This window comes from Protopterus annectens, chromosome 3.part0 (genome assembly GCF_019279795.1).
Source record: "Protopterus annectens isolate FY-2018-M chromosome 3.part0, PAN1.0, whole genome shotgun sequence".
Classification (NCBI taxonomy): Eukaryota; Metazoa; Chordata; order Ceratodontiformes; family Protopteridae; genus Protopterus; species Protopterus annectens.
Window position 1 is genome coordinate 361,421,743 of NC_056731.1, and position 14,179 is coordinate 361,435,921.

The 14,179-nt window shown below is 42.0% G+C and overlaps 1 protein-coding gene across 1 annotated transcript in view; it reads right to left on the reverse strand.

Moving 5' to 3' along the window:
- The window catches only part of GLI3 (GLI family zinc finger 3), a 1,844,924-nt gene that overhangs the window by 589,283 nt on the left and 1,241,462 nt on the right, over nt 1–14,179 (reverse strand). The window lies entirely within an intron of this gene.

Consider the following 14,179-nt stretch of genomic DNA (forward strand, 5'->3'; position numbering starts at 1 on the left):
CGCTGGAGAGGCCAGTGATGGCTTGGATAGCCAAGAGGGTGGTTCAAATATGGACAATGGAATTGCATTTCCCATTTTTACACCAGGGATGTAGGTACACTTAAAGATATTTTCTAAGCATTGGCACGCTTTATCAGTTGACCCAACTATTAAGAGCCTTACAGGTACTCACCTAGATTCGCTATCGGAATAAAAAGAACTTAAAGAGTTTGCTCTGCTACCCAAGGGTCCATAATGATCCACCTGCTTTGTTGGGTCCCTACATGACCACATGCACAAATGCAATTTTTGTCCATATATAGAAACCGACCCTGTCTTCCGATATCCATATGGTTCGGTATTTACTACATCAGGACGAGGGCAATTGTATGTCCAGAGATGTAGTTTACCTAGCCTGCTGCACAGTCTGTCCAGCCTACTATGTAGGCAAGACCAATAGGACACTGAGGGATAGGATTCGTGAGCATGTATACCACACAAGGAGAGGTACTACACATAATGCACTATCCAAACACACTAATGACAAAGGTCAAGAGCATCGTTTTAAGTTCAGGATCTTGGAACAGATCTCAAGGACATACAGGAGAGGGGACATTAACAATTATACAGAGACCAGGGAAATCCATTGGATTATTAAGTTTAGGGCAGATATCACCCCAGGTCTCAATGGAAGGGTTCCCCTGCGACCTCTGCTGAAATCAAGAAGGTTATTGTCCAAAAGATGTTAAGAGGCTATGAAGAGTTTTTTACTTTGTGGCCAGTAGGGTCTTTTTGAACCTTTATATGCATAGATGCTCTGTCAATGTTTTGATAGTTATGTTACTAAAATAAATCCCCCCCCCCCCCATCTGTCACACATACTTTTCATTTATTTATTCCAATAATGGATATGAATATGAATGGCTTTGTTTTGAAATGCCGTACTGTTTTATGATGGTGTATAGGAATTTTATATATGACTTTTTTACATGATATTTTTAATGAGCCATGTACCTTTAAATAATGGACAGGATTTTGGCGCCATTTTGGCTTTTTAAACTGATGTTTACAGACAGTTTAGTTGTATAGGTCTGAAGAAGCTCATGCAAAGCCACCTCTTTTATTAATAAACCTGCTTTTTACATACCTCGCCTGCACTTGGATTATTTACATCATTGGCTATTGGATTTAGGAGCTACTTGTGATTTAAATGAGACTGCAATCCTCCATTGTTTTGCTCAGCGGTGTTTGTTTTTAACTATTTATCTTTGAGCTTGTTGTTCCGTTGAGCATTCACTCCACTGGTCCTCTTTATTCATTATATAATCTAAAACTTTGACACAGAATGAGGATTTTTTTTACACAATGATGAATGATAGGATATGCAGACTTTCGCTTAATGCCAATTAATTTACAGTACTCGTGCTAATTTAGATACTTCTAATTAGTTTGTACATAAAGAAAGGGTAACCATCCTCTATGCACATAAAACTAAGCAGTGGCTGACTAAACATATTCTCATCATAATGAAAGGTGAGCTTAGATAATATTTCCAGTTTCCTGTGCCATTAACTTCCTATTTACTCTTTAAAATAACTCATTAGCATATTATTGTTTTTTTCTCTCTTTCTGTTACTAATTGTTGTAGCTGGCAGGTACATTCTGAACACAATTCTGTCACGAATAAATGCTTCTTAATCAAATTAATATTACTTACATCAGCTTTATGAAAAACACCTAAAATAAATACATGTCATGCAGCTAAAGGCATAACAGACCATGTTAAAAAAACACAGTAGTAGAAGAGAGAATAAGGAATGGTACTTTCAAAAGGGACCAAATAGAGACAATATAAGTACCAGTCCAACACAGCTGCAGGTAAAGTCCATAAAACTTTAATAAAAATAAGAAATAAAAGAGTAAGTGCTTTCATGGTATATTCCTACCGCTTCTTCAGACTGAATACTAAAGAACAACAGAGTCATTTGAATAGCACATCAATTATGCATACAATGGTTAAAGTGCCAGTACATAAAAAACACAAACCTATAAACCAGTGTCAATGTTTCAAGGGTCTGGCTTTCAAAAAAGGTTTAAGAGAGACTACCTCATTTAAACCAGGTGCTTTATCAGCATTTAAAGATAGAATCCACTTCTGTTCAGAGGATTCAGTCCGGTTCCTAATGTCCCCCACCCCCCTTAAACTCTCTGAAATGATCTCAAGCACTAAGAATCTAACATGATGATCCATCCCATAATTAATGGCGTGCTTAGCCAGGGCATTAGTTTCTTTCCTATTTTTGATGTCTCTTTGAGGTTCTAAAATTCTTTTAGCTGTCTATTGCTCATTCCAACATAAAACGCATGACATTTAATGCAATAGCTAAAGTAAAGTATATTAGATGTCTTGCAATCAGCATAAAAGTTTGTCTCCAATTTAAAACTCATATCAGGATGTACATATTTGCAACCTGTATGAATGAACTTACATGCTGTAAAATTTCTACACTGAAAAGTCCCTTTCCTGTCTGATATCTTCTCCATATAACAGAGAGGTATTACAGCATAAGAGGCTTTTCAGTGACTTGTTCTTAAAAGAAAAATGTGGAACTGTGTCTAACATCTTTTAGTTCATCCACGGTGCCAAGTATAGCACAATTCCTCTTAATAATGTCACAAACACCCTGTACATCTGAAGAGTATGTTAGAAGAAATCTGATCACCTCTTGTCTATCTTTAACCTCAGTGGTTTCATTAATAGCTCTATCTGCATAATAGGGTCTACATTTACCTTCTCTCTCTTTAAAAGCTTCTTTAATACACTCATTAAGATCTGCTTCTTTATACCCTCTGTTACGAAACTCCATTTTTAGGGACTCTAATGCTGCTAACAGTAGTTCTTCATCATTATGAAGCCTCATAGTTCTATATACTTGTCTCTTAATGACATTTTGAGTGACATGTCTCGGACGCATACTGCTTCTATGCAACAAGTTATTTTTCCAAGTAGGTTTCCTATAAGCAGTTGTGACCATATGTGTTAGTTCTGCTTTGTTGACCTTGATGGCAAGAAATTCAATTTCATGACACGAAAATTTATATGGAAACCTTAAAAAAACAGTTGATTGTTGCAAGTAATCTATAAATTCTACCAGACAGATTGTTGTCCCTTTCCATAGCAATAAGACATTGTCCACAAGTCTAGAATACCACAAAATATGATCAGAAAAGCCATCAGATTGTAGTAGTACATCTCTCTCCCATTGTACTAGTACCAGGCTGGCGTAGCTGTTGGCACAAGCTGTGCCCATAGCATACGCCAGCCTTCTGTGCAAAAAATTGTTCTTCAAATAGGAACACATTGTTCTCTAATACAAGTTCTAATAATGCACACAATAATTCAATTTTAGCAGTGGAAAAACAACAATTGGTACACATAAACCTCCTCACATTTTCTATGCCCCATTGATTAGGAATCACTGTAAAAAGCGATTCTATATCCATCGTCACTAGGAGATATTCAGTATCCAGGTTGGAACTAGCCACATACAACTTCTGCAAAAAGCTACTAGTGTCTTTCAAGACCATCTCACATGTATCAAGTAAGGGATGCAGGTTTTTTTAAATAAAAATTGAAAGTGGCTCAGTCACCTAACCTTTCCCAGACACTATCGGACGCATGGATGGGTGTGTTGGGTTTTTGTGTACCTTGGGTAAGCCATAGATAATTGGTACGAGGGGTTGCTTAACTTCAAAATACTGAAACAGTTTCTCATCAATCACACCAGTCATTAACAAGTCAAATATAAAAAAAATGATGCTTTTTCTATAATCCCATTAACTATGGGCTTGGTAATGCAAGCATATGTAGTCTCATCACATAAACGTTTAACCATCTGTTCTACATACAAGTCCCTATCCAAGATCAGTATTCCACCTCCTTTGTCCACCAGTCTAATCTGTATAGATTTCATGTCTCTCAATTCAGTTAAGGCAATATGTTCTTCTTTAGTCATATTATGAAACCTGCTCTTTTTCTTACATTCAAACTCATCCCTTAACAGCTTTTCACATAACTCAACAAACATTTCTATTCTTGCATTAGGTGGTGGAATAAATGTACTAGGTTTCTTAAAACAGTCCAAATGATTATTACTAGTATCTTTAAACATTACTTTCAGTGTCAAAGTTCTACCAAAGAGTCTTAATTCAGTTAAAACATCTGTTAAAGTGGCCTCTCTGGCTATAATAAAAGACAGGCCTTTATTCAAGAGACTTAGCTGTGCATCATTTAATTCCACTGAGGAGATATTTATATTAAAATTATTAACCTTTCATTTGCACGGCCCCATGATGTTCCCATTCTCTGTAGTGCTCGGTAAATGCTGCAGGATCCCCTTTCTCCCTTGGCTCTGCAATCTGCTTCTGATGGGAAAAGGGTCTGCAGCTGAAAAAATGTGGAAAGTGGTGCTTTTAATCCCATAATTGAAGAAAAAGGCTCAGAGGAGCTGCCATTGTCCCCAGAAGGAGACTTCCTTTTCTTATGCGCTTGCTGTGTTGGCGTTCTACCTCCATGCTGCTGTAAAGGCTCAGATCCGCTTCCGGTCAACTGACAGATTGTACTACAGGCATACCTACTGCCATTTCCACTACTGGAGGTGTGTCCGATGCCGTGATAACATTGGTTGAATCAAAACAGGGTTCTAGGGACTGCTGCAACCCTTCCGTATTCTTTGCCATAGTAGAATTACTCTTACTCCAAGTGAAAACATTACCACTTGAAAAGTCCTTAATATCTCGCTGCAGCTTTTTAGTTTTAGCAAACTGCAGCCTCTTCTCGTACGACAGTATATTATCATATAAAGTATTCATCTTATCACAAATAATTTCTGTTGAAAAGATGTCAAATATTTCATTCTGTAGTCTGACAATTTGCTTCTGCAACTCTTTCTCTTCAGGAAGAAAGAACTCTATGAGCAACTGTAAATATCCTGAGCTAGCTTGCAAATTAAAAGATTCCTGTTTTGCAAGTAGACCTGGATATAAATTGCAGTACGTTGGCATATTAAGGATCCTGAGTACCCTTGAAATGACTTTATGCTTAAGGGATGCCTCCAGATGGAAACGCTGCCGCTGCAGCCTTTTGTATTTAAACAGTTTATTTTCCAACTCCTTGTATTTGGTAATAAAGTGCAGATATTCTTTATCTGCACCCATCTCTCCCATTTGTTGTAGCTGTGTCGGACTGGTACTTATATTATCTCTATTTGGTCCCTTTTGAAAGTACCATTCCTTATCCTCTCTTCGACTACTGTGTTTAAGATTTTTATTTGCTTGAAACTAGAAACATGGCAGAAGGCAATGAGGTTGAGCTAGCATATAATCCTGTCAGAAGAGCTCTCTCTGCTAATAAAATGTCCTTTGAGCGTTTTAACAACATTATGGAACTGGCTGTGAATCCAGTGTTGACCAACAATATAACTATTATATAATCTGATGTTGTCAATTTTTGTTGTATCCTCAACTGATGGGTACGGATCTAATCCCTCGGATCTGACTCGGCCGTTGCTAAAGCTTGTGGCAAACAAAAACTCTGGGGCTTCTCCCTTACACACAATGCACCAACCCCAGTTACCTCAGCTCTAGTTTGCTGCTTCAGGCAAAAGAAGTGATTGTCCAACTCGACCTTCATTTCAGATAAGTGCTGAAATCTTATATTTCCTCTCATATTCTTACTAGAAATTCTTTCTGATAAATCCCTTGCCTGTCGACTTACTATTGATATCTAGATATATACGCTATCTTTTTAAATTTCTGCTTTCTCTTTCCTGTACTACCGTACGCCTTAGATACTGTTGTTAGTATCTCCTTTTCTCTCTTACAGTTGTAGTTTTTAATACCATTGCTGGTAGCCTTTTTTCTTTCTTCCGCTACAAAAGCAGTTCTTGATACCATTGTTGGTAGACTTTTTCCTTATTTTTATTGTACTTCTCTACAAAAAAAAAATAATTTCTCTCTGACTTTCCTGTCAGTTACAATAACTTGTCTCCTTTTCTTAAAATGGCAGATAAGCCGGCTGGCTTTAAAAAGTGCATAAGTGTGGCCAAAAAATGCCTGTTTCTGATGCCCACACTATGTGTTTATTGTTTGGGCCCTGTCTACTTACAAGAGATCCGCTCCATATATCATGGATTCAGTCCCCTTGCTTTAGTGGAGGGTAAGAAAAAGAAGTTATGTACCTACCATAACGTTCCATGTGAGCTGTCCAGCTCACCCTTCATTCCTGACTGATGGGTTCGGAACCGATCCTTACTCCGGTTTGGCCATTTTCTAAAGCTAGCTCGTGGCTCTGTCCCTATCACATGATGCCATAGGGCATTCCACAGATCTTGTTTTCTGATGTAACAATTATTTATATATATATATATATATATATATATATATATATATAGAGAGAGAGAGAGAGAGAGAGAGTAGAAAGATATCTATACCAATAATACTCTTTACCAGACTCAGAAGTGGGTCAAAGATCAGTTACCAAGAGTCGAATCACCTCTCATTTTTCCAGAAATCAAGGTAGGGGGTCAGGTGGGTTGGACGTAAGAATGAAGGGCGAGATGGAAACTCACATGGAACGTTATGGTAGGTACATAACTTTTTCTTGTGCAGTTGTCCTATCTCACCCTCATTCTTGACTGATGGGACAGCGTCCCTAGCACCTTTCTTCTTGGGTGGCTCAGGTAAGTACATTCTCCAGAACAGTGGAACCAAAAAGGGCCCTGTCCCTGGAGCCCATGTCTACTTTATAATGAATGATAAAGGTATGAGGCTTAGCCCATGTAGCTGCTGCACAAATAGTATCAATGGGTAGACTAGCAAGGAAAGCAGAGGAAGTAGATACTGCCCTTGTTGAATGTGCTTTGATTTCTTGTGGTAATTCTTTGTGTGCTGAATTATAAACAAACAAAATGCATTGAGACAGCCAGTTTGACAAAGTAGTTTTTGCTACTGGAAGACCTTTTTTATTTTCTGAATAGGATACAAAAAGTTGGTCCGATTTTCTAAAGTATTTTGCTCTATGTAGGAAAAAACGCAGTTGTCTATGAACATTCAAATGGTGTAGCCTGTATTCTGTCTTATTGTCATATCTGGGGAAGAATACTGGTAGATCAATAGATTGATTTGAGGCTAAATTCTGAGCACACCTTTGGCAAAAAGGATGGGTTCATACGTAATGATACTCTGTCATTGTGGAACAGCATGTATGGACGCTTAATGGACAAAACGTGCAACTCTGATACTCTTCTGGCTGAAGTGATGGCCACCAAGAAAGCAGTTTTCCAGGTTAGATATTTTAAATCACACGATGATGCAGGTTCAAAAGGGTGAAGAATTATTTTGGACAAAAGGAAGTTGAGATTCCATGGTGGTAAGGATGGCCTCATATATGGTCTTAGTAAGTTTGTACCTCTTAGAAAGGCTTTTGCTAGCCTGTGAGACATTATACTTTAATCTTTATTGCCAATATGAAAATTTGGGATAGCTGCTAACTGAACTCTGATAGTAGACGCCACACCTCCTCCATTAAAAAGTTTAGTCAAGAACTCAAAAATAGATGAAATGGATATTGAATATGGGTCAGTACTATTTTGAGTGGCCCAGATAGAAAATCTTTTCCATTTACTGAGGTACAATTTTCTTGAAGATGATTTGTGAGAAGAAATCACGATGGGTCTTACTGCAGCTGAAAGATTCGGTGACCTGGCTATCTTGGGAATTGGAGCAGCAAGTCTGTCAGCTTGAGGGTTGAAAGAGAAGGATGAAGAGCACCTGAAGAATGTGTCAGGAGATCTGGTACTGAGTCCAGAATCCATGGCTTTTCCTGTATATGAGGCTGTAGGAAGGGGGACCAAATTTGATGAGGCCAGTAAGGTGCTATGAGGATTAATGTCCTTCCCAGTGAACTAGCTTTCTGAAGTACTCTTGGTATCAGTGGAAAGGGGGAGAAGGCATAAAGGAGACCTAGAGGCCAATTGTGCACAAGTGCATCCCTCAGTGACTCCCCTGGTGGAGGGATCAGGGCAAAATAGTTGCTGCATTTCATGCTCATGGATGTGGCAAAGAGATCACAGCAAGGCTGACCCCATTTGTGAAAAATCATTTCTGCTACATCTTGTTTCAGAGGCCATTCATGGGGCATTAGAATTGTCCTGCTGAGCTTGTCCGCTATCACTATGGATTTCCCTGGGATATGTGTTGCTATAAGAAAGCGCTGGGATGAGGTCGCCCAATACCATACTCCAAGGGCCTCTCGACAAAGGAGGTAAGACTTGGTTCCTCCTTGCTTGTATATGTACCATACCACTGACATGTTGTCCGTCTGGATTACAATCATGCCTGGAGGAAGAGATTGTTGAAATGCCTGCAATGCCAGTAGCACTGCTCTCATCTCCAGCACATTGATTTGCAGGTGAGCCTCGTGTTTTTGCCAAGTGCCTTGGGCGGTCTTTCCCTGATAATGCCCCCCCCCCCCAATCTGGGAAGCATCCGTGGTCACTGTGGCTGATGGGGGAGGTAGGGTGAAAGGATGGTCGATGGTGACTTGATCTGAGTTTATCCACCAGGCTATGGCCTATGGTGACTTGATCTGAGTTTGTCCACCAGGCTAAGTCCCTTTTGCAAGATTCTGTCAGAAATATCTGGTATGATATTGGTAAGTCCTGCATTGACCATTGGGTAAAGAGAAGCCATTGCAGAATCTGTATGTGGATGTGAGCTAAAGGGAGTATGGTGACAGTTGCTGCCATTGTCCCTAAAACTTTGAGAACAGCTCTTGCTTGTACTCTCATTCTCAAAAGTAGGTTTTGAATTTATGTGTGAAGAGATTGTATTCATTCTTGTGGAAGAGCTACCATCATAGTCACAGAGTTTAATTCTGCGCCTATGAATGCGATATGCTGCGATGGCAATAAATCAGATTTTTCGTAGTTGATTGTGATCCCAAGTTGAGCACATAGGGCCAAAGTGTTGTCTATTGCTTGTAGTAGAAGCTGCTTGGTAGTGGTGATAAGGAGCCAGTCGTTTAGGTATGGAAACACCAGGAATCCAATCAGGTTGGCTGTAACCACTGCCATGCATTTGGTAAACACTCTGGGGGCTGTAGTGAGCCCATAGAGCAGTGCTCAGAATTGGTAGTGACTGGTTCCCAGCTGGAAGCACAAGTGGCTCCTGGATAGCCTGTCCATCTTTATGTGGTAGTATGCATCCTGGAGGTCTATAGAGCACATCCAATCGTCTTTTCCCAGAAAGGGAAGAATTGACTGTAACGTGACCATCCAAAACTTTTGTCTTTTCTACTGACTTGTTTAATGTGCTGAGATCCAATACTTGTCTCCAGTCCCCCATTTTCTTTGGAACTAAAAAGAATTTTGAATAAGTTCCAAATTCTATCTGGTCTGTGGGGACTGGTTGGATGACTCTTTCTAGCCACTTTTGAATTTCGGCTGCTGTCTGATGTGGAACGTCCAGAATTCTTCTCAAGGTTGGGGGGAGGGTTGGAAAAGGGAATAGCATACCCTCTGGATATGATCCTTTGCACCCATTTGTCCTTTGTGATTTTTAGCCAGGTGTCTGGGTACAAAGACAAGTGACCCCTGACCACCTCCAGAGTAGAGCAGTCGGGTTTCACTTCAGGAATGCTGAAAGGGCTTACCAAAGAAAGACTCTCGGTTCCCCTGATTCTGCAAACCCCCTCTTCCACGTGGCCGGTGTCTTCCATTATTAACCCCTCCTCTGCTCCTGGAGGAGGGTGCACCACGTGTGTCTGAAAGGCCCCCTGGGTTTTACAGAACCACATCTTTCCACCCTTTTGACCCTTAGGATATGGTCTTGAAGGAATGGAAAAATGGACTCCAATGGCAGAGAGAGCCTTACCTTCTTGCTCACACCTGGTCAGTGTTTTTTTTACTTTGGGCCAAAACAAGGATGAGCCATCAAAAGGGGTGTTGGTAAAGGATGACTTGAAAGGTTCCGCAAATGAACATAAGTGCATCCAGGAATGTCTCCTAAGGGCAATTCCTGTACCTGCTGATCTGCCTGCTCCATCGGCTGCATACGAAATGAGCCTCATAGAATAGTTGACTATAGAGTTTAGAGTGGACAGCTGAGAAGTTACTTTATCAGAGACTCATGCAGCTACATTACCCTGGAGAATATCTTCAAGCTCCTTTAGGAGATCTCTCTGTAGCCTTGTAAAGTGAATTAGGTAATTCAGGGACCATAGAGTAAAGGTCGCTGATGAGAACATGCGCTTACCATACCTGCCCATTGCACGTGACTCTTTATTTGGTGGATGGACAGCTGTGGATGTCTCAGACATCTCTTTTTTAGTGGCTGCCACCACCAACATAGCATCTACTGGCACCCCTTTGGTCAAGAAAGATTTGCCCTCTGGTGCAGTGATAAATTTGTTAGGCCTCCTAGGGACAGGTTCCACAGTATCCCAAGACTCCACCTCTTTCTGACAAACCAAGTCCAAGAGTTCATCAAAAGGCGGAAAATCCAAGAGGCGGAAGGTCGAGAACCAAAAGCCTTCATGTATACGGAATCCTCATCAGAAGGGTTAGTGGCCTTCCAGCCGCCTCTCTGCTTAAGGACTTCTAGGACGTCTGTGAATGAGACATCTTCAGAAGGCAACCGTGGGGACCCCTCTGAATCATCGAGGTCCATGTTTGATGTCACTGACTCTTTAGGGGAGTCTAGATGTTTCCTCTTACATGTCTTCTTTTGTGGTGCCTCCTCAGATGGGGCTTCTGGAGAGGTTTCCAAAGAGAAAGGTATATCCTGTGGGGTGTCATGAGGCTCTAGATCTCTATGCTGTGGGCCATGTGGTGCAGAAGATGGACCCGAAACTCTAGGGGAAGGAATGGTAGGATCTGAAACACTGGATGCCCATGGGGGAAGTGTTATCCTCATGACAGCGAAGGCACCAACCCCATGACCCAAGGAGAACTCCAGCTCCTAAGAACCAGAAGCTCCCCCTGGAGCCACGAGAGATGGCTCCGAGGTTGAGGTAGGATCTGAACTCATCTGAGCCGATGCTCCAAGAAGTAAAGCCAGAAACAATAAATGCACAGTCCGGCTGCCACCCCCCCCCCCCGGAGCCGACCGGAGTCTGTCAGTCCCCAGACCGCCCCCAGTCAGCACTGAGGTAATCTGAACAGTAGGAACTGAAGAAGCCAAAGAAGATCTTGGCACTGTAGGGTCTACAACTATCTGTTCCACACATTCTGGCTCCAAAACCACGGTTGGGGTCTTAGGAGGAATTGAAGTCGGGAGTACTGGTCTGGTCAGATCCGAAGCCAACTGGGTCAGTGCCGACAAAATTTCTGCAAGAGCCGGTGTCCTCAAAAGCTTCTGCACCAAACGATCCATGTCCAAATCCAAAAGACTTCTGGAAGAATGAGATGATGGTGTCGTTGATACCATAGATTGTAAAATTGGGGATTGGAGCATAGGGGACACAGGCTCTAAAACTGGTGATCGGCTTCTAGCTTGAACTACCATTGGCTCCAACACAGATGGAGCCAAGATAGAAGTCTGACTCAATGTGGTCTGTTCCAAGAATTTTTGAATCTTTTTTTGAAGGCTCAAAACCATCTGAAGAAGCTGAAGATGATCTCTTAGAGCTTTTCTCAGACTTGGATGAAGAAGGTGCTTCAGCAGCAAATGAGATCTGGGGAATGCCCTATGGCATCATGGGATAGGAATGCAGCCATGAGCTAGCCGTAGACCTCGAAATTTAGAAAAAATGGATGAGTCAGAACTGAGGATCGGTCCTGAACCCATCAGTCAAGAATGAGGGTGAAATATGACAACTGCACATTAAACTTTTCCTGAAGGGACTTCTCCCTTCCTTCTTTGGAGAAGCTATTTTGGAGGGGTCTTCTTCCAAGTCTAAACAAAAGAAACCTTCTTCCTTGAAGCTTTCTTCTTTGGCTTCAGATTCCTCTAGGAAGAGGTCCTCCTATGATTTGGTCTCAGTCCTGGACTGAACCTTCAGATCCAACAACATCCAGTTCTCTTGGCCAGACCATATTGGATCTGGCGACATCTAAGTCAGATTCCAGAAAGTCAAAGTCCTCAGATCTGACTTCGCCAGAACTGACTAACAAAATTGGAACTATTACCCAGAACAAGGTACTCCCCTTCCTTGGATCTTCTCTCAGACAGAGTACATTTGCCCTTTTCGAATGCCCAAAATCTTCGTCCATCTATTCCACTTGACCTTCTAGGAGCCTGACAGAAGAAGATGTGGAGAGAGTGGTGAAGCAGGGTCAGATTGGTATCCTTTCAGCTCCTATCCTTGTGGGTCAGGACATCCAAGCATCTACAACTCCCCCCTTTACAGGTTCCTCCTCTGACCCTTTCAGCAGTTTCAAAGATTTCAGATTCGAGTTGTCTGTTTCCACCTGGCTCTAAGAATAACCCCATCCTTGGATCCAAGGATTTCCCTGAACTCCAGTCTAGTCAGATCCAGGGACCTCCCGTAGCCATAATCTACCTGTCTGATCCAAGGTGCTATATTCGACTCCGAAGCTTTCAGAGCCATCTTTACACCTCAGAGCCTTGGCACTGGACAGCTTACGTCTGGCTTCACTTCAGAGGGTTTGCCCTCGGGGTGGGGGGGGGACTACGGTTCTGAAGCTTTTTTCTCAGATCTAACATCCTTCCCTCCTCTTAGCTGCTCTGCCTTCGAAGCTGTGAAGAGTACGTTTTCTGTTGCAACAGTTCAGATGGAGCCATCCCCCTTGGATCCTAAGCATTCTATCATCATGTCTCAGCACTCAGAGCCTCACCATCTCCTTCTATAGGGGACAGCCAGTACCATTACCCCAGGTTCCCTCCCAGGGAATTGTAATTTCCTCTTCTGTCAGAATCACTCAGATGTGCAAGAGAGACCTGGAATGGTGGATTCATTCAGACAAAGTTCTTCTAAGCCAGCCATTCATTCGCCCTCAACCCAAGATCACTGTTACCATGGACGCTTCCCAGTCAGGGTGGGGGGGGCATTATCTGGGGAAGACAGTCTAAGGCACCTGGTCCCCCAAGGAGGCCAAATTGCATATAAATGTCCTAGAGATGAGAGCAGTGCTGTTAGCATTGTAGGCATTCCAGGATGCTCTCCCCTTAGGGACCATCGCAATTCAAATGGACAACATGTCAGTGGTTTGGTACATCAACAAACAAGGAGGAACCAAAGCCTGCCTATTGTGTCGAGTAGCTCTCAGGTGTGTGGGAGTGGGCGATCTGTTCCAACTGCTTTTTCTTAGCAATACACATTCCGGGGAAAGCTAATGTGATAGCAGATAAATTGAGTAGGTGCATTCTTCTACCCTACGAATCGTCCCTCAATGAGAAAATTGCGGACAAGATATACCGTCAATGGGGCCAGCCTTGCTGCAATCTATTTGTTTCCCCTGAACAAGTGCAGCAGCTACTTTGCCCTAATCCCCTCAGAGGGGGAATCTCTGAGGAATGCTAGACTTCACAACTGACCCCCCAGTCTCCTGTATGTGTCTCCACCCATTCCTTTGATTCCCAAATTCCTTCAGAAAGCTTCCAGGTTGAAGAGCAAAGTCATCTTTATTGCTCCATACTGGCCTCGACATTTTTGGTTTCCCTTTCTTGGCCTCAGCTAATTTAACCACCTTGGTTTCTGGATCCAAGTCTGGACCTTCTGTCTCACCCACCAGACATGATACAACAGATTTGGCAAATCTCAGGCTGACTGCCTGGCTTCTCCAATTCCACTGATAGCCGGACAACCAATGCTTTCTTCTCCTGCCTGTCATATTCTGATGTCCTCCCACAAACCTTCCACCAGGAAACTATATTCCAGTAAATGGAAAAGATGTGTTTTTTGGGATAAAAAATATAACACTGAACCTTTTACAGCTCCCATACATAACATATTGGATTTTTTATCACATCTCTTTGATGACGGAGCTAGTTCTTCTACAGTTGGAATCCAGTTAGCAGCAATATCCAATTTCCATGTTAGTTAAGTAAAGCATTTTAAGAAGCATGCTACTCTTAAGACCTGCCAAGATCCTACTCCTCCTTGGGACCTAAATTTAGTCTTGCAGAACCTTACTCAACCTCCATTTGAGCCCACAGCTACCTGTGATCTTAAATTTCT